The following is a 22,268-nucleotide window of genomic DNA, read 5'->3' as shown; positions in this document are numbered from 1 at the left end:
CATCCTTTGCCCTTCAACCTCTCACTTGTCAAAGGTTTAACTCTAAGGAATTAGACCATCAAATTTGTAATTCTCAGTCTTACTGTCTCCATGACTTTCATGACCAAAGATACTAAGATTTTTAGTAGCACACTCGGAGGGATTAAAATGTAAATGCCAGCTTTTAAGCTATATCTATTCAAAAATTAAATAAAAACGTATTGTCCCTACTCTATTTGGTTGGTTATCCTTAGGCTTTCAATTATGATTTGAATTAAATAGTTTTTTTTACACTAATTGAGTTCATGCACATATACTCTGATTGCAAGATCCTCTCGTGTCAGTACACAGGCAGTTCAGATCTGGCCTGACATTAAGCTATACTTCCTATATCTTACTTCCCAAAATGTACCCTACTCTGTAACCTTTATCTCAGTAATCCATCTCCCAGATATCATTGTAACACTGTATTTCTTCAATTGGGCAGCTCACTTGTAGAAGTTCACTCCAACCCCAGTCTGCCATGATGCACAGGGTAAATACACAACTAAGCTCTGCGGCAAGCAAGGTATATTTGAGAGTTCAAAGCTAGGAAAGAATTTTCCAAAACATAAGAGATAGTTCATTGTATATATTTTGGTTGAAAGGCAGAGACAAATAACTCCAAAAAATTTATCTCCCCTCAGAAATAAAGGCCTGTATAGCCACGGGTACAATCACCAAAGCACCTAGAGGAATCCATTTTATTAGTCAAAGGTAGTTTTTCCAGGAAAATGTCAGTTTAGGCCTATTGTCCAAGAATCTCAGTGTTCCAATGATAGCACCCCCTCCTGCTCTTAAACATGTCCTACTCTGAACAATAAATGAGATGGTGATCTCAGACAAAGAACGTCGCAAATCTTCCAACCAGCTAAATGCCTAAAATTGTTTCCAATTTTTAGCCAGCTTTCAATTATGTAACTATTATTGCAAAGAAACAGTTCTATAATATGTAAGTAGTGGAAGCAAGCACTTTGAGAAAGAAATGTGAAAGTTTCAAGTACAATAGGGCATCTAGGGACAAACAGGCATAAGGAAGTCAACTGTCAGTTGATGCTGAGACTGGGAAGCATTATAAATACGAGCTGAAAACAGTATTCAGAGCTTTAGGTCCACATTGCCAAAGTAAATCAAGGCCACAAAGATTTTATGAGACTCTAAGGAACATATCAAGCTCTATGAAGAAAACTCTGGTATTTTTTAATTATTACTATTGATTTTTAACTTTTTAGAAGTACTGAGATTACCGGAGGCACTGAATCAGATACCGTAAGTGAGTTGAAACAAACGTGTCTGGATTTGACCACTTTGCAGGTTCTGATCTGCCTGAACCACTCATTCTTATACCCCTCATTAAACAGATATTCCATTAAACTACATGTAAACCAGAGTGGGAAGTGCTGAATCCCAGCATTTGTTTTCCTCTTGAGGCAGTCCAAATTATCATTTCATGTATGTGAATTTATGGCTATCTACTTTTATTGTGTCTTATTAGCATCCTTTGTTTCCACTCAGTCTCTGCTCATGCTTGCAGCTCTGAACCTTCAAAGGCCAATAACCCAAGCATTTGCTAGCTCTTTACTTCATCCTTCCAAGCATTCAGAGAACTGTGCACAGGACGAGCTGTGCACCAATCCAGTGGTTTCTGGATACTACCCTAACCCCAAATACTGGCTATTTCTCATTACCCTTTGTTCACAACTTTCTAAGTGGTTTTTGAGACAGTGGGATTCAGTTTTTAGCCAAGCCAATTCCATTCAAATTTGCAAGTAAAATTTCATGAGAGGCTATACCAAAATGCTTTATTAATCTTAAAATATACATTCTAGACTCACATTAATCTCATGCCCTTCTTTATTTACTAGCAAACTTATTTTTCCAAGCCATTTTCTTTAATATATATGTAAAATTCTTCCTTTTCTCTTTTAACTTCCTTGCTATGTTTTCTGCTGGTAATAGATTATGCCATTAGATATGACCACGGAGCTATGCTCTGCTTTTCTGTTTAAAGAATTCAAATGAAAGTGACCGGAATGGTGTGAAAATCATCTTCAGGGCACCTGAAGGAAATAGAAATATTTGTCCTGCCCCAAAAATGTTTAAGTAAAAATATAGTATCTGCCTACATATATCTGAAGGACTGTCAAACTGTAGCATTAAGAAGCAGAATCAGAACCAAAAGATAAAAATTATAGCGGCAGAATGTGCCTCAACAGAATTCATTCATTACCTCAGCAAACAGTTGCTGAGAGCTTTCTATGCATAAAGCACTATGTTGGACCTGTAAGGATGCAAACTAGAATTAATTAAAGTCCCTGCTCTTGAGTCCTTTACAACCTATTATGATCACATGATGCATGAAAATAAATACACCTGTTCACCTCTGGAATGGACTGACCCCTGGAGCAGGAAACAGTTGGTCACTACAGTAATACAGATAAAACCTGAATAACTACCTGTCAGTTATACTGTAGGAAAAATTCCCGTATTGGGTAAGTATTTATTTATTCTCTGCTTTGTTGCAGAAAGGACTCCCAATCCAGATTTTTCTTGCTCCTAAGCAATATATTCTGTGTGTAACAAAGCTTTATTTTTGGGTATTTCTTTATTAGTAAGCCAGCATCTCCTTGAGAATCCCTCTGCCATTGAGGACCTAGGCAAAGAGGCACAAGTAGGAAATATAATTAGTCCTTAACAGACAAAAGAAGAAAAACAATCTCCACTGGCCCTGTGGAATATGAGAAGACACAGAGAGGGAAACTGAGGAGGTGATATGCACAGGTCTTCATATTCTCCTCATTAAACTAAAATCTTAGAAAGAGAAGGTCAAAGTATCATAGCTCTTGTGGGAGATCGTCAGCACTGTAAGAATGATGGCAGGATTCACTAGTTCAGCATTGGAGGGAGACTGAAAGTCTCTAGGAGAAGCCCCAACCATGTCCAACATACTGAAAGATGTAGTTTTTAAGGTACATTATACTATTATATTATACTAGGTATATTATACTAGGTGTATGAGTTTAAGGAACGAGCCTTGGGTTTCACGCCTAAGTGTAATACGCAAGTATGATCTAGAAATATCCAGGTGTCCCACTGAGGAAACACAGTAGTGTTGAACAGGCAGGAAAATTCAAGGGCCTGGGGTTGAAACAGTGTCCATAATGGGCAGGATCATTATAAGTGGAGGCAAGCGGCCACAACCATAGACTCCATTTGCATGTGCCACCATAATGTCTCCAAAGGTCAGACAATATCCGTGGGAGGCTTGAACAACCAACACATTCATGGAATGACTAATAGATATCAGAACGCCTTTTATTCTAATACCAAAGAGTAACATAAACCTCCTTTTAATTTCTAGACACTGACAGAGAGAAGCAGGGAAAAGGATATAAAATCTAAAAGAGTGACTGTATCCAAAAAAAAATCACAAATCCAAAAGGTACTGTTTAAACTGAAAGAGACTAAAATGCCATCAATAACTGGTAAATTTCAGATGTTTACCCTAGATATTTACTAATTATATAGCTCTCCAAACCCCTATAGACACAAAAACGCACGTACCCTACTACACAGTGACGTAGGGTTCATAAGAAAGATTTGACTCATTTCAGAAAATAAAGAAAATTAAACATTCTCATATATCTAAGCAGTAATGTGTATATATTCTTGATGCCAACACAAATTCATGAGAATAAATTCACATATGTGAAGTGAAACAGTTAATCATTCACCAAGAAGAGCTTCCTAGAAGAAAAAGAGTCAGGTTCTCTTTTCATGGAGACACTGAAAGGCCCCTACATAAGTTCACATTTTTATTTCTGTCCTTTACAGTGATTAACTTCTCAAACAGGACTATTAGCCTGTTTTAATGCTGTATTTTAATCTCCTTAACATTGTTGAGTTTTCATAAATTTTCTCCATACTCTGTGTTGTTATTAATTTTCACTCTTGAAGAAGTAGATTAGCCATACGTTGCTGTACTCATTGAACACAAGAATCTATTTTATGGGAAATGTGAAGTGTAGCAGCACAATCACTAAAAGAAAACTTATCTCCCCTTTCCACACAGTATCTTCTTCCCTGATGCTTTGCATTTATTTCCAAACCTCAGTGAAGGCTTCTCTTTATTTTAAGGCATTTTTGTGTTTTTCTGCCGAAATCGGAGGCTTTACACCCCTGTTCCATATATATGGGCTTCACATTACTGGGTATCATACAGAATTATCACCAACAAAGGAATGTTACTCAGTATATAATGCAGCTACATGGATTTCTCCAATCATGTACATTAGAACAAACTATCAAATCTCATTATCTAGAACAGATAAAGGCATATGAAAGACTACTACCAGAGAAAAGACTACAACCAATACCAGGTAGCTGGTATTTCATTTCTCAAAGAAGAAAATGAAGAGAAAAATTAGCTAGCCTCTCTCAACTTATCATTTAGTGTTCCAAGTGAGACGGAGAAAAAAATATTGGCAGAGCTGTTAAGAAAGTAAGGCTGTCCTATCCACGACAGCTGGAGAGAAGGACAAAGAATTACTGTGGCTAAATGAGGCCTAGATCAAGAACCCGGGAACTCAGCCAGGTGGGATGAAATAAATTCTTGAAATGGTAGCTCTTTCTTAATTTTACCACACACGTTGATTTCCAATTCCTCTGGATTCCCTCAGCTATCTCTAAATACTAAAGTTCAGAGAGAAACATGACAACGGTCATAATGGGCTAAAAAAAAAAAAAAAGAAAGAAAGAAAGAAAGAAAGAAAGAAAATCTCTCTCCCTTTATCTTCAACAGGGTGGGGAACTGGTTATAAAGGTTAGTTTGATTTGTAACAAGAGATCATGGTATTTTTACCTCAAAGGGTTAAGTGCTAAGAAAGGCAGGAGGTTTCATGTGCCTTTGAGTCCAGACAGCACACACACAGTCAATCCTGGTCATGTTCCTTTCCTTACACTTGTTACTAAAAGGCTGTTAAGTCTCTGAAAAGCTCTATCAAATACCAAACAAAACCCTGAAAGATGGCAAAATTGAAAGAGGGATGCTGAAAGAAGCCAGTCAATGTCTGAAGCCCAAAGTCTCTGTCTGCACAGTTACCTCTTTTCATCATCTCCCAGAGCATAAGTTGTTAACTGCAGTGAAAGGTGTCAGAAAGACACCCTACTTCTAAAGTTAGGCAAAATCTGGGATGTGGATGCATAAGAATTCTATCAGATTGCTTACTCTCACCCAAACCCCTTTAGGGGAGTCTTAAAAAAACCATACATTTTAAGACCTAATACAAAATCATTCACAGAGATCTAAAGCAATGTCTAAAAGAGGTCTTCTCTGCAGGTGAAAAATTAAAATCCAATTTCAGGAAAAGCCTTCTCATTTTTTTTCTTCTTTCTTCTCCAATCTGTCATGGAAGGATTGCTCTGAAGGCTTTATGTTTCACTGTTGAACCTTTGCTTAAAGTAGACTTAATAAACACAATTCTTGTTTTTCCACTTTCAGGGAAAAGAAAAATAGGTAGGGATCATTTTAAATTGAGAAAGTGGTACAGTCATTATTGTTTGGTGTGGGAATGTATTATTTTTCATTAAGAATTCAGCCAAGACTTATTTTAGAATATGATGACTCTGGTCTATAGGATGCAATGAGAAACAAAATAACAAATGAATCTTTGTCAAAATGTTAATAGAATTTATTAACTTCACAGTATCCATGGGAGTTAAGCAATGTGATGAACCAAGAGTGACCTACAGAGACAAAGGCTTTCAAAACAATTTCATGAGGGACATAACTTCCAATATGCCTTATCACCAATTTTACTCTCCTCTCAATTCAAGAGCACTATTATACCTATATCTATAATGGAGGAGGGGGACATTAAAGTCTGAGAAAACTCTTACTGAAATACATAGCAATCTTTACTCTTTATCTTGGAAAGCTGTGTTATTACCCTCTAATTTCTCAGATCATAACAAGATCACCTTGTATCCTAAGAATCTTCAAAATTTTTCCATTTGCATACTAAATAGGAAGAAGAATGAATTTCATTCATGAATAATATTTTAATTTAATTAGCTGACATGAAAAAAAAAAAAGACAAAGCCTTTATGCCATTCAAATCAGTAAAAGTTGAGGAAGAGATTGAGAGAAAGATGTCACATCTTAAAGTTTCTAACTTCTTAGAATTCTTCATAATTAATATCAGGTTTCTGTATATCAAAATTCAACATAAGTTTTTATTACAATGAATTTGTATTTGCTCAACAAAATATAATTGGAAGAGATTTCTGCTTCCATCCATGAAGGAGTGACAGGGAATAAATTTATCTTCCTGCATTAAACAATTAAAAAACACAGACAAAATGTATGAAACATCAGTTTTCATACATTAAACAACAGGCGAGATGGCCATTGATCCTCTCAATAAAGAAAACAAATATGGTGAGACCAACTGTATTGGTCATCTTGGGCTTCTGTAATACCATAGACTGAGTAGCTTAAACAAAAGAAATTTATTTCTCACATCTCTGGAGGCTGGAAGTTAAAGATCAGGGTGCCAGCATAATTAAGTTGTTGTTATGGCCATTTTGTGGCTTGCAGATAGCTACCTTCTCGCTGTGTTCTTACATAGCACAGACAGAGCAGGTGGGGGTAGGGGGAGAGAGAAAGAGAGTGAGGGAGACAGTGAGCATGTGAACAAGAGCATGAGAGTGCTCTGGTTTCTTCCTCTAATTACAAGGACACTAATCCCATCATGGGAGCCCCACCTTCTTTACCTCATCTAAACCTAATTACCTAATAAAGATCCTATCTCTGAATACTGTCACATTAGGGACTAGAGCTTCAACATATAATCTTGTGAGCAACACAAGATGGCATTAAGACTGCCCCAATTTTCTGAATGGCATTAATAAAGCCTGGCAAACTTTCCTACTTGAGGATACAGAGTTCAGAATTTAAAAGCTATACTTCAGCTAAAATTTACAGAGCTGCATAAAGAGAACTACAGAGATCTGCAAAGGGCACCTAATGAGTCTTCATCTGAGTAATAATCAGCGACTACATGTGAGAAAACTATGCAACACTTTGGAAAAAATCATCCCAAGGATCAGATAGAATAGTTTTGGAGTTTACACAGGGCTAAGAATACTTTGTATTCCAATTTCATCACACACAGAGTATCTAGTAGGACCCTCAAAAGAGCATTACACCAAGACAGGGCCAAATTAGACATAGAGGAACTGTCTACCACCTTAAAAGTAAGTCTCAAATGGATCAAATTCTTTCCAAGTAACTTCTGTATTCCATAACAAAGTTCCCAAAATACTTAAGAAAACATAAAAACTCCATCACCCTACAAAATCAAATACACAATGCCTGGCATCTAATCAAAAATTACCAGGCATGCAACAAAGCAGGAAATACATAAATACATAAGGGAAAAAATCAATCAATACAAAAAGACTCAGAAATAGCATAAATGAGAGAATTAGTAAACAACAAAGCAGCTATTATAAATATACTTCATATGTTTGAGAAAGTTGAGCAAAATGAGGATAAAGCAAGATGTAGTATATATTTTAAAACTCTGAACTTTTAGAGATGAAAAATTCAATATCTTAAATGATAAATCCACATCATAGGAATAATAGCATTTCAACAATGCATAAGAATGATTAGCACCCTCAAAGCCATTCAATTAGCAATTGAAACTACATGAAATGAAATACAGAGGGGGGAAAAGATTGAAAGTAATTAAAAATAGCATCAATGAGCTGTGGGAAAACATAATCAGACTAAAATGCATATAATTGGACTCGAGAGGGAAAGAAGAAATAGGAAAAAAAACAAAAGAAAACAATATTAAAATAACAGCCAAAAGTTATCATAATTTAGCAAAAATTATAAACTCATAGATCCAAGAAGTTCAATGAACCTGAAGCACGAGAAGTATGAAGAAAATTATACTAATATCTATCATAATCAAATTGCTTAAAACCACCTAAAGAGAAGACCTTAAAAGCAGTCAGAGAAAAAAGAGACAGGAACAGAGGAAGAAGGGCAAGAATTACAGAAGACTTATCAGAAATAATGCAAACCAGAAGACAGTGAAGCAACCTATTCAAAGCACTGAATGAAAAAATTAGCAGATATTTTCCAAAAATTAAGATAAAATAAATATTTATTTTAAACATACAAAAGCTGAAAGAATTCATTATAAACAGACCATCACTATAAAAAATATTAAAGGAAGCCCTTTATTTTATTTTTTTCATATTTATTTATTTATTTTGAAAGAGAGAGAGCACAAATAAGGTAGGGCAGACAGAGAGGGAGAGAGAGAATCCCAAGCAGGCTTCATGCTATCAGCACAGCGCATAATGCAGGACTCAAGCCCACAAACTGTGAGATCATGACCTGAGTTGAAATCAAGTCAGACGCTTAACCAACTGAGCCACTCAGGTGTCCCTAAAGGAAGCTCTTTAGATAGAAAATGATACTAAACAGAAATCTGAATCTACTCAAAGTAATGAATAACACCAGAAATAGTAAATATGTGGACAAATATATGACTGTTTTCCTTATTTTTTTTTTTTTACCATGAGTTGAAATGTGGGTGGGTGATCTATATTCTATCAGTTAGTTGCTGAGCAATAAATCACTCTAAAACTTAATGGTTTAAAATAGTTATTAAATATTTCTATTGTATATATGTCATTTAGATAGTTCTACTGTTCTAAGCCATGCTTGGCTGATCTTAGGGAGTTCACTTATGCATCTGCAGATGCATCAGCATCTGCAGCGGGTTAGTCAGTTTAGGGCTGGTTAACCTAGGATAATCTCAGGACAGATGACTTAATTTTGCTCTATGAAGTCCCTCCAGTAGACCAACCTAAGGTCATGACATGGCAGAGGTTTAAGACTGAGTTATCCCAATTGTGCGAAAAGTCAAGAGAAATGCATAGTTTTCAAGCCTCTGCTTACGCTACATTTACTAACATCTCATTGTCTAAAATAAGTCACATGGCCAATCTCATATTCATAGTGGGAAAGGACTGCAAAATTTTTAAAACTGAAAGGTAAAGGGAAGCCATTAATTGGGAATGTTGATCTAATCAATTATGCACATCTACTTCAGTGACAGTGAATTGACCTACTTAATTAATGAAAATTCATACACACACTAAAAACCCATATAAGGAACCTCAGAGTTTACTCTGCTTAGACACTTTTTAATCTCTTATTTATCATAAGTGATAATCACAAAACTATGGTTGACAGAGGACTGAAGACACATGAAGAAAGGAGAAGACGTGTACAAAGAAAAAAGTCATAATAATATTGATGTTTCCAATCTATGAATATATTATCACTCCATTCATAAGCTCTTTAATTTCTTTCAGCAATGTGTTGTAGTTTTTAAACTAAAGGTCTTTAACATGTTTTATTAAATTTTCCTTTAAATAATTATGTTTTTAAATAAATAAATAAATATGGTTTTTAGCTAATTTTAAATGGCATTTTAATTTAATTTTCCAATTGTTCACAATAGCATATAAAAATACATTTGATTATTGTATATAGATCTGGAATCATGACAACTTGCTAAATTCACTTACAGAATTTGTGAGAGAGAAGATACATTTATTTGTTCCTTATAGTGGGTGGCAGGGGGCAAGGGAGGAGTTGAGATTTTCAAATCTAAGTGTGGTATATCTGTAGGTAATTTTGCTAAATAGCTTTTATGAGGTTGAGAGATTTCCCTTTAATTCCTAATTTGCTGAAAATTTTTATTATGAATGGACATAAAATTTTGTCAAATGATTTCTCTACATCTATTGAAATGATCATATGACTTATATTCACTATTCAGTTAATGTGGTGAATGGCACTGATTTTCAAATGTTAAACCAATCTTGAATTGCTGTGATAAACCCCACTTGAGCATTATGTAATATACTTTTTGTATGTTTAAATATTTGATTTCTTAATGTACTGCTAAGAGTTTATACATTTATAATGTATGAAAGATATTGGCCTATAACATTTTCTTGTAGTGTTGTTTTGTTTGGGTGTCAGTGCTACCCTACTCTCATATAATAAGTTTATGTAAAACTGATACTATTTCTTCTTTATTTGTAGAGTCATGTAGACTTGAAAGTTTCTTTGTGGATTTTGAACCATAAATTCAATAAGTTTAATAAATTAGACTACTCATATTTTCTATTTCTTTTGTCAGTTTTAGTAATTTACAATTTCAAGAAATTTGTGTACTTCCTCCCAATGCATAAAGTTGTTCACGATATTCTTATATTATTCTTATTTGTCCTTAGTGATGATCCCTTTATTATTCATAATATTTGCAATGCGTCATTTTGCTCTAATTTTCTTTTGACATCCGTTAGTATGATAGCTGGTTCTCCATCCCCTCATTTTCAATCTGCAGGTGTCTTTAGGTCTAAAATGAGTCTCTTGTACACAGCATATAGATGGATCTTTTTTTTTTTTAATCCATTCTGATAACTGATGTCTTTTGACTGGTTCATTTAGTCCAATTACATGCCAAGTGATTGTTGAAAGGTATGAATTTGGTGCCATTGTGTTACCTGTAGAGTTGGTGTTTCCGGTGATGTTCTCTGGTCCTTTGTAGACTGTTGCTTTGGTCTCTTTTTATTTTTCCTCCACTCAGAGTGAAATCATATGTTTGTCTTACTCTAACTTATTTCACTTAGTGTAATACACTCTAATTCCATCCATGTTGCAAATGGCAAGATTTCATTCTTTTTGTTGACCAAGTAATAATATTCCATTGTATGTATATATGCCACATCTTTATCCATTCATCAGTTGATGGAAATTTGGGCTCTTCCCATAATTTGGCTATTGTTGATAGTGCTGCTATAAATATTTGGGTGCATGTGCTCCTTCAAATCACCATTTTTGTATCTTTTGGATAAATACCTGGTAGTTCAATTGCTGGGTTGTCAGGCAGTTCTATTTTTAATTTTTTGAGGAACATCCATACTGTTTTCCACAGTGGCTTCACCAGTTTGCATTCCCTCCAACAGTGCAAAAGGGTTCCCCTTTCTCTGCATCCTCACTAAAATCTGTTGTTTCCTGAGTTGTTAATTTTAGCCATTCCAACACGTGTGGGATGGCATCTCATTGTGGTTTTGATTTGTATTTCTCTGATGATGAGTGATGTAAAGCATCTTTTCATGTGTCTATTAGCTATTTGGATGTCTTCTTTGGAAAAGTCTCTATTCATGTGTTCTTCCCATTTCTTCGCTGGATTATTTGTTTTGGGGGTGTTGAGTTTGATAAATTCTTTATAGATTTTGGATACTAACCCTTCATCAGATATGTCATTTTCAAATATTTTCCCATGTCATTGGTTGCCTTTTAGTTTTGTGCATTGTTCCTTTGCTCCAATTTTCTTTACCAGTATAGCCATAGGGTTATCAATTTTAATAATCTTTTCAAAGAACAAACTTGTGTTTTTATTGATTTTCTCAACTGATGGTTTTCTATTTCATCAATATTTACTCTTTTTTTTTTTATTTATTTTTTTTTTTCAACGTTTTTTATTTATTTTTGGGACAGAGAGAGACAGAGCATGAACGGGGGAGGGGCAGAGAGAGAGAGGGAGACACAGAATCGGAAACAGGCTCCAGGCTCCGAGCCATCAGCCCAGAGCCTGATGCGGGGCTCGAACTCACGGACCGCGAGATCGTGACCTGGCTGAAGTCGGACGCTTAACCGACTGCGCCACCCAGGCGCCCCTACTCTTTTTTTTTAAAAGCAGTCCACTTTTTAAATTTTTTTTTAATGTTTATTTATTTTTGAAAGAGACACACACACAGAGCATGAGCGGGGGATGGGTCAGAGAGAGAGGGAGACACAGAATCTGAAGCAGGCTCCAGGCTCCGAGCTGTCAGGAACCCAGAGCCTGATGCGGGGCTCAAACTCACAAACTGCAAGATCATGACCTGAGCCGAAGTTGGACGCATAACCAACTGAGCCACCCAGGTGCCACCATCAATATTTACTCTTATCATTACTTAGCTCCTTATAATTTTTGTTTAATGTGATTTTTAGTTTTTTTAAGGAGAAAGATTTTATCAATGGTTTTGATATTTTTTCCATCCTACTATAATCATTTAGAGCTATAAAACTCCTTAAGGAACTATATGAGCACAACTCCAAAATTTTGATATGCTGTGTTTTAATTTCATTGCATTAAAAACATTTTCTAATTTTCCATGTGACTGTTTCTTTGACCCATGAGTTATTTAGAAGTATGTTTTTTTATTTCCAAATATTTGGAGATTTTCTAGATATTTTATTTTATTAACTTTCAAGTTCATTCAGTTGTGATTAGCTAACATACTCTGAAGTTTTAATAATTTTAAATTTATTTAAATTTGTTTTATGCTCAGCATATGATACTTCTTGGTGAATGTTCCACATGAGTTTGAATTAATGTATACTCTGCAGGTGTCAGGTATAATGTTCTATAAATACCAATTAGGTGAAAGGGTTTATAATACTGTTCGAATACTCCATATCCTTACTATACCACTTAGTGAGAGAATATTAAAATCTACATCCATAATTGTAGAACTGTTTATTTCTCCTTCCTTTCCATCAGTTTAGCTTTATGTATTTGAAACACTGTTATTATATCCAGACACATTTTGGGATGTCATATCCTTTTTAAATTATTTTTATGTTTTTAGAGAGAGTGCAGGAGACAGAATGAGCAGGGGAGGGTCTCAGCACAGAGCCTGATACAAGACTCGATCCCAATACTCTGGGATCATAACCTGAGCAGAAATCAAGAGTTGAACACTCAACCAACTGAGCGACCCAGGCACACCAAGAATATTATATATTAATTAATTAACCACTTTAACGTTATAAAATATTCCTCTTGATTTCTTACAATAATTCTTATCCTAGAAGTATTTTATAATATTAACACAGACATACCAGGTTTCCTAGTATTGTCACAGTGTAAGTTTTATCATTCTTTTAACCTACCTGTACCTTTATATTCAATGTGCACTTCTTGAGTAGAGCATAGAGTTGGGTTTTGCTTTTCTATCTAGTGTGAGAAACTCTGCTCTTTAGTTGAAACTTTTTCTTGATATTTAAAATGGTGATTTATAGAACTGACTTTTAGTTTACTTATTTATTTTGAGTGAGGGGGAGGAAGGGAGGAAGGGAGGGAGGGAGGGAGAGAGAGACAGAGAGAAAGAGAGAGCATGAGAATTGGAGGGGCAGAGAGAGAGGGAGAGACAGAAAATCCCAAGCAGACTTCACATGGTCAGCACAGAGCCCAATGCAAGGCTTGAACTCATGAACTGTGAGATCATGACTTGAGCCGAAACCAAGAGTCGGATGTTTAACTGACTGGGTCACCAAGGCTCCCCTATAGAATTGATTTTAAGTCTAATATCCTGGGGATTTTTTTTTTCTCCTCATTACTCCTAATTCCTTATTTCTCTCCTTTCTCTGGTTTTCTCTTTATTAATTAAGGAATATTTAGCAACCTACCTTGTCTTGGAATGTTTTATTAGTTATAACATTGCTTCTTCGTGGTTTCTCCAGGGTTTAAAATCTATGTCTTTATTATATCACATTCCACCTTCAAATAACATTATACCACTTTATTTAACATTATACCACTTCTGTTATAACTTAACAAAGTGATTCACTTCTATCTTCAACTCTCCCATTCTTGTTGTTCTTATAAGTTTTACTTTTGCATGCATTCTAGGCATGTATAAATACTTTTTTATCATTATTCTTTAAGTATCATTTAAATAAATTTTAAAATAAGAAAACATTTACCCACCTACTACCACTTCCATTGCTCTTTCTGATATCATTTATCATCTACCTGAAGAAGTTTAACATTTCATATAGGGCAGATCTATGGTGATAAATTCTTTTGACTTTCATTTTTCAAAAACTGGCCTTTGATATCTCTCATTAGCCATCATATTTTAAGTACATTTTCACTCTATACAGAATTCTACATTAAAATTTCTTCTTTTGGTACTTTAAGGTTGTCATTTCATTGTCTTCTGGCTTGCATTTTTTTATGATGAATAGATAAAATGATTCTTATTATTATTTCTCTATATGTGCTATTTTTGTCTGGTTGCTTTTAATGTTTTTCTTCACCAAATTTTTTCAGCAGTTTGACCCTAATGTGCTTGGATATGGTTTTACTTGAATGCATCTTTCTTGCCTTTTTTGATATTCATAAATATGTGCTCTCTATATTTTTTAATTTTTTTAACCTTTATTTATTTTTGAGAGAGACAGTCTGCGTGTGAGCAGGGGAGGAGCAGAGAGAGAGGGAGACACAGAATCAGAAGCAGTCTCCAGGCTCTGAGCTGTCAGCACAGAGCCTGATGCAGGGCTCGACCTCACAAACCATGAGATCATAACCTGGGCCAAAGTCGGACACTCAACCGACTGAGCCACCCAGGCGCCCCTACATTTTTTAATCAAATTTAGAAGTTTTTCAGCCCTAATGTCTTCAAAGGTTTTTTTTTTCTTGCCCCCAAATCTCTTCTTCCACTCCCATTGTAACTCCAAATTACACATACAAAGGACCACTTATATATGGTCTGGTATAGTCTGACAAGTCATTGAAGTTCTATTATTTATTTGCAGCTTTTCTTCTTTTGACTTCAGTGTATATAGTTTATTTTTCCCTTTTCTACTAATTTAATAATATTTTGTTCTGTAGTGAATAATCTGCTGTTAATTTTATCTAGTTTTTTTTTCAGATATTAGGTTTTCCATCTAGATATCCCATTAGGATCCTTTTACGTCTTCCATTTCTCTATTATACTTATTTTCCTTCACTATAGGTATATATATTTCCCATATATCCTTGAACATATTTATAATAAGTATTTTAAAGTCCTTATCTGACCATTCTATCATATCTACAATTTAGGAAAAGATTTCTACTAAATGATTATTCTTTTAGTTATGGAACATATTTTTTCTGCTTCTCCACATGTCTCACATATTTTAGTTGTATTATGAATATAACGGATGCTACATTGTTATGCAAACTGGCTTTTGTTGTCTTCTTCAATATGATACTGGTTTTGTTCCGAATGCCTTCACACATTTACTTATAGCTTAATCCATTTAAATCCTGCTTTTGTGATAAGTCAGAGTGATTCTAGAATATCATTCACTCTAAGTTAGTCCTGCTTCTGGAGCATGGCAATCTAGGCTCTCTACTGGACATACAGGATGTTCAACAAGGTCTTTCTGCTCTGAATGGATGGAACATGAATGTCTCCCAGCGCTGTAAAAGTGTTGGTCAGCTCACCACTTCCCAGTAGTTGTTCTTTCTCCAGTAGTTGTTCCTTACTGAGCCATATGGAATCTCACTCTGTGCATGCACCAATTAGTATTTTGCCAAAGAATCAAGTGTACCTCTAGGCAGATTTCTGACCTTCCTTCCCTATATAATTCTTACCCCTCTGTTCCTCTTCCCCCCAACAAATTCCAATTTCCTCACGAGCTCCAAACTCTGAACTCTGAATAGTACACTCAGTAATAACACTAGGCTCTATTTGGGCTCTTCTTTCCAGCACTACAGTCTGGATAATGGTTCCAGGAAAAAAATTCACTGCCTTTTGGTAGAACAAATGTCTCACCTATGGCATGGCTACCATATTTTCTGTCATTTCAGATGAAATTTTCAAGGCCAGCATCACACAACTCATTGCCTTTTCTGTGCTGTTATAAACACTCTAGCCAAATGCTCTTCATCAAATTCTGTCTTGTAAGCACTTTATATTGTAGAAAAGGCCATTTTGTCTGTTTTGCATGTAGAGTTCTCAGTATACTCTTCAGACTGCAGTTGGTTTGGGGATAAGAAGATGAGATGGAGACAAGCCTTCCAGTAGGTAATTAATCACTTGTAATCAGCACTTACAGACATTCACAGAAGGTGAGAGAGTCAAGTGGAGAAAGAAGTGACTTCACCATCTTTTCAGGGTTATTACAAATCCTGCTAAGGTTACACTCATTAAAATTGCTATTAACTTTTCTTCCCCCATCAGGATAGTTAATTAATTCTTCCTCATATTTTAAGATGAAGGCAATTAAGGAGGGAAAAAAATAAGAGTTAACATGTCCACACATAGGGCAAACTGATTCCTTTAGGAAGTTGTTAGAAAAGCTTTAAAAAAAAAAGACATATGAAAATGGAACTGTGGTTATTCTGAGCCCCAGTTTAAAAGGCAGAAGTCAGTAGGCAATGGATATTTTATACATCCACCTCACCAATTTGGCCTGAATTCCTCTACTGTTTTATTTTCCTGAACGGTGTTTTTCATTTTGACTTATAAGATGCAGGTTTTACAGGGGCATCTGGGTGCCTCAGTTGGTTGAGTGTCCAACTTCAGCTCAGGTCATGATCTCCCGGTTTGTGAGCTCGTGTGAGTTCGAGCCCCGTGTCGGGCTCTGTGCTGGCAGCTCAGAGCCTGGAGCCTGCTTCAGATTCTGTCTCCTTCTCTCTCTGCCCCTCCCCACTTGTGCTCTCTCTGTCTCTCAAAAATAAATAAATGTAAAAAAGAAAGAATTTTTTAAAAGATGCAGGTTTTACAAATCCTAAACTTTATAGAATTTAAGGTAGACTTTTTAAGAAAAACAGCACAGAATTATAAATACAAAACTGCTAGGACTTTCCCGGGATCCACTAAGGGGCCAGTGAAAGTGGTAAATCTGCTCCTGTTGAGATTTTCTTTCTCAAACTGCATTTGTTTTAAATCTTATTCAATGTCTGCAATGATATTTGTACTGCATTTTATCCTTCCCAGTTTTATACTATCCGTGATTAGTTAATTCTTCATCCTCCCCATACTTTTCTATAACATGTATGTACCCCAGATGAATACCTAATCCTTGAGAGTTTTAAAATAGCTAATATTTTTAAAGCATTTACAACACACTGGATAATCTTCTAAGTTACTTACGTATAAATCTTCTAAGTTATTCATATATATTAACTCATTTAACACTGCTAATACTTTATGAGGTAGATACAGTACTATGGTTTCCACATTTTATAGATAGGAAGCATAGGGAAGCACATAGCTCATTGAAATGACAGAGCTGGCCCCCCAACCCAGAGCCAGGGTTCTTATACACTAAGCTCTTCTCTTTGATTTGTGGATATGGATTGTTGAAAGGACACACAAGATTTTGAGCAGTATACTCGGCCCCAGGGTATCAGGAATGTCTGAGTCCAACAACAACTAGTTAAAGGTTGATTGGTAGATTCTTCACACTAAGAGCCTATGAGATCAAGAATGAGACTCTAGAGGACAAACCTGAGTATTATATACCTTTTTCCATGTAGGTAATACCTCATCCTACTGCTATCATCAGAGATGAGTTGGTATAGTGATGGGAAGAGGCTGAACTAGCCTGGATAGTGAAAGATACTGCAATGAGAGACTGCTTTACATAAGCTATCGTGTATATTTACTTTTTTGAGCCTCATTTTAAATGCCCCTTCATCTTCTTCCAGGAAATATATGATGTCAAAAAAGTTTCTTTAAATTTAAAAGTTTCTTCAGCAAGCTGAAGAGATCTCTGTCTTTTTGACATCATCCTGGTAACTCCAGTAAGGCCACACAACTGATGACTGTGAGAAAGTCTTCAGTATCAGTAAAGCAAGCAGCTGCAGATAACCAGAGTCCCTCTTTCTTAATGTACTTAATATCAAGAAGTACTAGTTGCAGTTATATGATGGGCACGATTTACAAAGTAAATACCCATATACAATCCTGAAGATTCAGATGCAATCGGTCTGAGGTGAGACCCAAACATTCATCTTTTTTAAAGCTTCACTGTATTTTGCTGTCCAGCCAGAGTTGAGAAACGCCTTAGATAAGAGAAGGGAGTGCAACAGTGTAGGAGGTCTGGGGTGAGGGGGCACAGAAAGGGAAATACCCCGTTTAGTGTGGGAAGTGAGATGCACATGACTCGTTGGTGGCAATAGAATCTATGCTGAGACTGGAAAGATGAGAAGGATTAAGGAGCTAAGAGGAAACACAGTAAAGAAAACAGCACATTTGAGAACCTCGTGGGGCCCAAATCAGACTATATGGCAGAAGCCAATTATAACTGGAGTGTGGATCCAGGGCTGGGGCATGAGTGAGGCTGAAGGGGCTAAAGGAGGCCCTCAGTGGGGAAGCTCAAAAGAAGACAGAGCCACACTCAGGTGTCAGCCCACTTACAAATGAACTCAGCTGACTTTCAGTGATCCCAACCACATGAACGAGCAAGTTATACCAAGACTCCTACCGGCAAATTTGCCACTCAGGCTACTACGAATAGCCTGACACATTCCTCAGAAAAATGAGGTCTGCCCAACTAACTGACTGTGCCTCAAGGAACTAAAGGAAGCTTGCCTGACTTTCTTCAGAGGATATCAGCAGCCATTCATGGGAAACAACAATAACAACAACAACAAAAAAAACAAGTCTCTCACTTAACACAAAAGTTGTTCAAGATAGTTTCCATAAATTCATCCTATTTCTTCCTTTACTTGATTCAGACTCCTTACATCATAATCATGCCCATAAGGGAAGCCATATTGCAGGCAGGAATATTCATTTTTAAATTAAATTTTAATTACACAAATAATACATGAATATATTTTCCATATAATTAAAACACTAGACATACATTTTCTTTAACCTCTCTCCCTATCTTGATTCTTTTCTCAGATGTAAGCATTGTTACCAATGTGCTGTGTGCTTTTCCAGAATCTTTTTACAAGTATCCACAGAAAATATGCAGCATTTTGTGGGTTTTTCTTTTAAAAATATATGTGAATAGCATTGTATCGGACTGCCTTTTCCACATAATTTTTTCTGGAGATTGAGTAATGCTTTGGGCAAAATAAATGCCAAATAAAATAAATAATAAATGAATAAATGAACAATAATTTCAAAGACTGATGATTTCAGGCCCCTCTGTGAGGCCGACTTAAGTTTGAATCTTAGCTCTACTACTTACTAATACTTTGAGACTTTGGGCAAAATGCAAATTCTCGTAAGCCATTTCTTTACCTTTAAAATGGAGTTAATAGTATTTATCTCATAGGATTATTGTAGTAAAGCACGCAGAACAGTGTCTCCCATAGAACAAAAGAATGCTGATTTATTTCTGCTTCATCTTTCACTTGAAATTCTTGTTACATACAGCACTCCTTTCCTAATAAGACAGTTGGGTGGCGGCCTACAAGCAAACTCTTCCAAATGCCTCCTGAAAATGTCCACCTAGGCATCCGAATCAGTGTGTACAAAATCATGATGTTCCATGTTAAACAGGGGTCTCTTCCTAAAGAACCTATATCTACTAAGTCACATGGTCTCATCTTTGCACCTTGGTACTTCCTTCCATATCCTGGCCTCCTCCATCCATCTCTGCAGTTCAGATCCTCATTGGAGCTTTCCTGGATCAAAGTTCTAACTCTGTGATGAATCTCTCAGTCTCCAACATCTTATATACTGATCCCATTAGCCCTAACTACCTTTCGTGAGCCCTAACTACCAATAAATGTATCACTTAAGATAGGAGTCAGCATCTTGAGTCTAGCAATCAAGGCAGGGTTTTTCGCCAACTTGCCCCACATGGTGTTTCCAAATTTGTTTCTCATTAACCATACACCAATAGCTCCAAAAAAATCAACTTCTTTCTGCTGGTTCCTGTGCTTTCCAGTCTGTGTCTTTGCACATACTGCTCCCACTGTCTCAAATACTCTTCCTCATACCCTCCCCTCTGCATATTTAATTCTACTGAGACAAATACAATAGATATAGTGAATTTAAAAACAGAGTTTAAGGGCACCTGGGTGGCTCAGTTGGTTGAGCATCTAACTCTTGGTTTCAGCTCCAGTCATGATCTCATGGTTCATGAGTTCAAGCCCTGTGTCAAATTCTGTGCTGGCAGTGCTGAACCTGCCTTGTGATTCTCTCTCCCTCTTTTTCTACCCATTTCATGGCTTGTGCTGTCTCTGTCTCTATCAAAATAAATAAATAAACTTAAAAAAAAAACAGAGTCACACACACCTCAGTTTAAATCCTCAAATCCTCAGTTCCATCCCCAGTTAGGTATATGACATATCTTTGTGATGTCTCTCTTCTTCACTTATTAAATAATTGAAGCTACTTCACAGAATTTGAAGAACAAACTAAGATAATGTATATAAACAATTAAGCAAACAATGCCTGCTAGGCAATCATCAATTGCCACTATCAATACTATCTGAGGTCTATTTCAAATGTCATTGCTTCTGTAAGTTCCTCCTTGATCCTGCAACATACAAGTTATTTCTGAAAAGCAACAGTATTTCATTTGCACCTCTCTAAAGATATTTATAACCTTAGACTTTACTGTATAGTTTACACTACCCTTGATCAAAATTTTTTAAACCCAAAACTGCAATAAGTTTTTCAAAGAATAGTCATGCCTTTGATAACAGTATAAGGAAATCTCAGAAGTAGTTTGGGTATAGAAAATACATGGTTCTCAAATATTTTGATCTGTCACAGGAATATGATACAGACTATTTGTAATCAGAACTATATTTTAAAAGGATCAGAACATGAGGCTACTAGGAAGGGAGGGAGATGGGGAAAATGGGTGATGAACATTGAGGAGGGCATTTGTTGGAATGATCACTGGGTGGGTTTTTTTACACTTTTTTTCATGTTTATTTATTTATTTTGAGAGAGTCAGAACATGAGCAGGGGAGGGGCAGACAGACAGGGAGAGAGAATCCCAATCAGACTCTGTGCTGTTCGTGCAGAGTCCGATGTGAGGCTTGAACCCACAAACCGTGAGATCATGACTGAGCTGAAATCAAGAGTCAGACGTTCAAATGACTGAGCCATCCAGGCACCCAGAGCACTGGGTGTTTTATGTAAGTGATGAATCACAGGAACCTACTCCCAAAGCCAATAGCACATCATATACCCTGTATGTTAGCAAACTTGACAATAAATTATATTAAAAAATAAAAAATAAATAAATTTTAAAAATTAAAATAAACAAAAATAAAAAGAACATGAGGCCACTGCACACATATGAACTCCAACCTCCTTAGGGATAGGAACTGGCTTCCTCTTTGAGCTCATCTATGACACTCAATACAACATTCACAAAATTTATATGAATGAAGCCCTGTTTGTAGTAAAAGAATAGATTAAATAATAATACTCTAGTATAGCATCTTAAATGAGATATTCTTTCCAATGCTAATTTTGTCTCAAGTCCTCTATTTAATCAATCAGAAAATAACATTACATTAGGTAATGTGCACAAGTTAGCCAGATGGAAACGTTGATCTGTGGGTTGGAGGAGAAATTAATTTTCACAAAGCTTCTCTGGTCACTTATAAATGTTAACTTTGGTGGTCCCAATGACTCTTTATGCTAATGATGATTTCAAATATACCTTCAAAACCCATAACTACGTGGAGTATTTTAAAGGAATGATTTGGTAAAACCTTATATCTTAAAGTCTTCTAAAATAATCAGACTTTACTTATTTGACTGAGTTACATTTAACATTAGTAAAAGGGAGTTTGTTTCATTTTTTAAGAAAATTAGTCAAAGGCCATAAAAGAATTTTAAATGCTACCTTAACTCTCTTTACTCTTTGTACTTCCTTTTCATGAGCACTGACTGGAAAGAAATGCTCAGATTCTGTTGCAGATCGATATGTCTTGTAACATATCACTTCATGGAACCTGGAACCATAGAGCAAGCATGTCTTCTGGAACAGAAGAAAAAAAAAAAAGCACCAATAAACATTTGTGATAGTGGAAACTTTCCTGAACAATTTGTACCATGAGCATATCAGAAAATAAAAATCATTACCAATCAATATAAATAGTATATTATACATAATATATAATTTATATATATACACATATGTAATCTGTGTGTGTGTGTCTGATTTCTGTATGCTCCCCTACCCTGCTGTCTAATATGATCTGCATTTTTATTACATAGTTCATATTACAAAACTCAATATGAAATTATGTAAGCAAAGCCTATAAGCTACTGTATGTTTTCCTGAATAAATGCTTTAAAAACTAAATCCTGAGAAAAAGGGTAATCACCTTTTAAAAAGTAAGAACTAAATTTCAACAGTCTTCCCAGGTTAATAAAGAAGTGTTGGTAAGTAC

At 35.7% G+C, this 22,268-nt stretch overlaps 1 long non-coding RNA gene across 1 annotated transcript in view; it reads right to left on the bottom strand.

The window, feature by feature from the left end:
• LOC128776153 (uncharacterized) overlaps positions 1 to 21,848 on the bottom strand; it is a 265,969-nt gene extending 244,121 nt beyond the window's left edge. Inside the window, exon 1 of the long non-coding RNA XR_008421155.1 lies at positions 21,719 to 21,848. This is a non-coding gene — a long non-coding RNA (uncharacterized LOC128776153). The remainder of the gene's footprint in view (positions 1 to 21,718) is intronic.
• Positions 21,849 to 22,268: the final 420 nt, after the last annotated feature.

Source organism: Panthera pardus, unplaced genomic scaffold (genome assembly GCF_024362965.1).
Source record: "Panthera pardus isolate Hobbes unplaced genomic scaffold, ASM2436296v1 HiC_scaffold_12, whole genome shotgun sequence".
In the NCBI taxonomy this organism is placed as follows: domain Eukaryota; kingdom Metazoa; phylum Chordata; class Mammalia; order Carnivora; family Felidae; genus Panthera; species Panthera pardus.
Note: the sequence above shows the minus strand (reverse complement) of the source record. Positions and strands in the feature narration are given on the sequence as shown.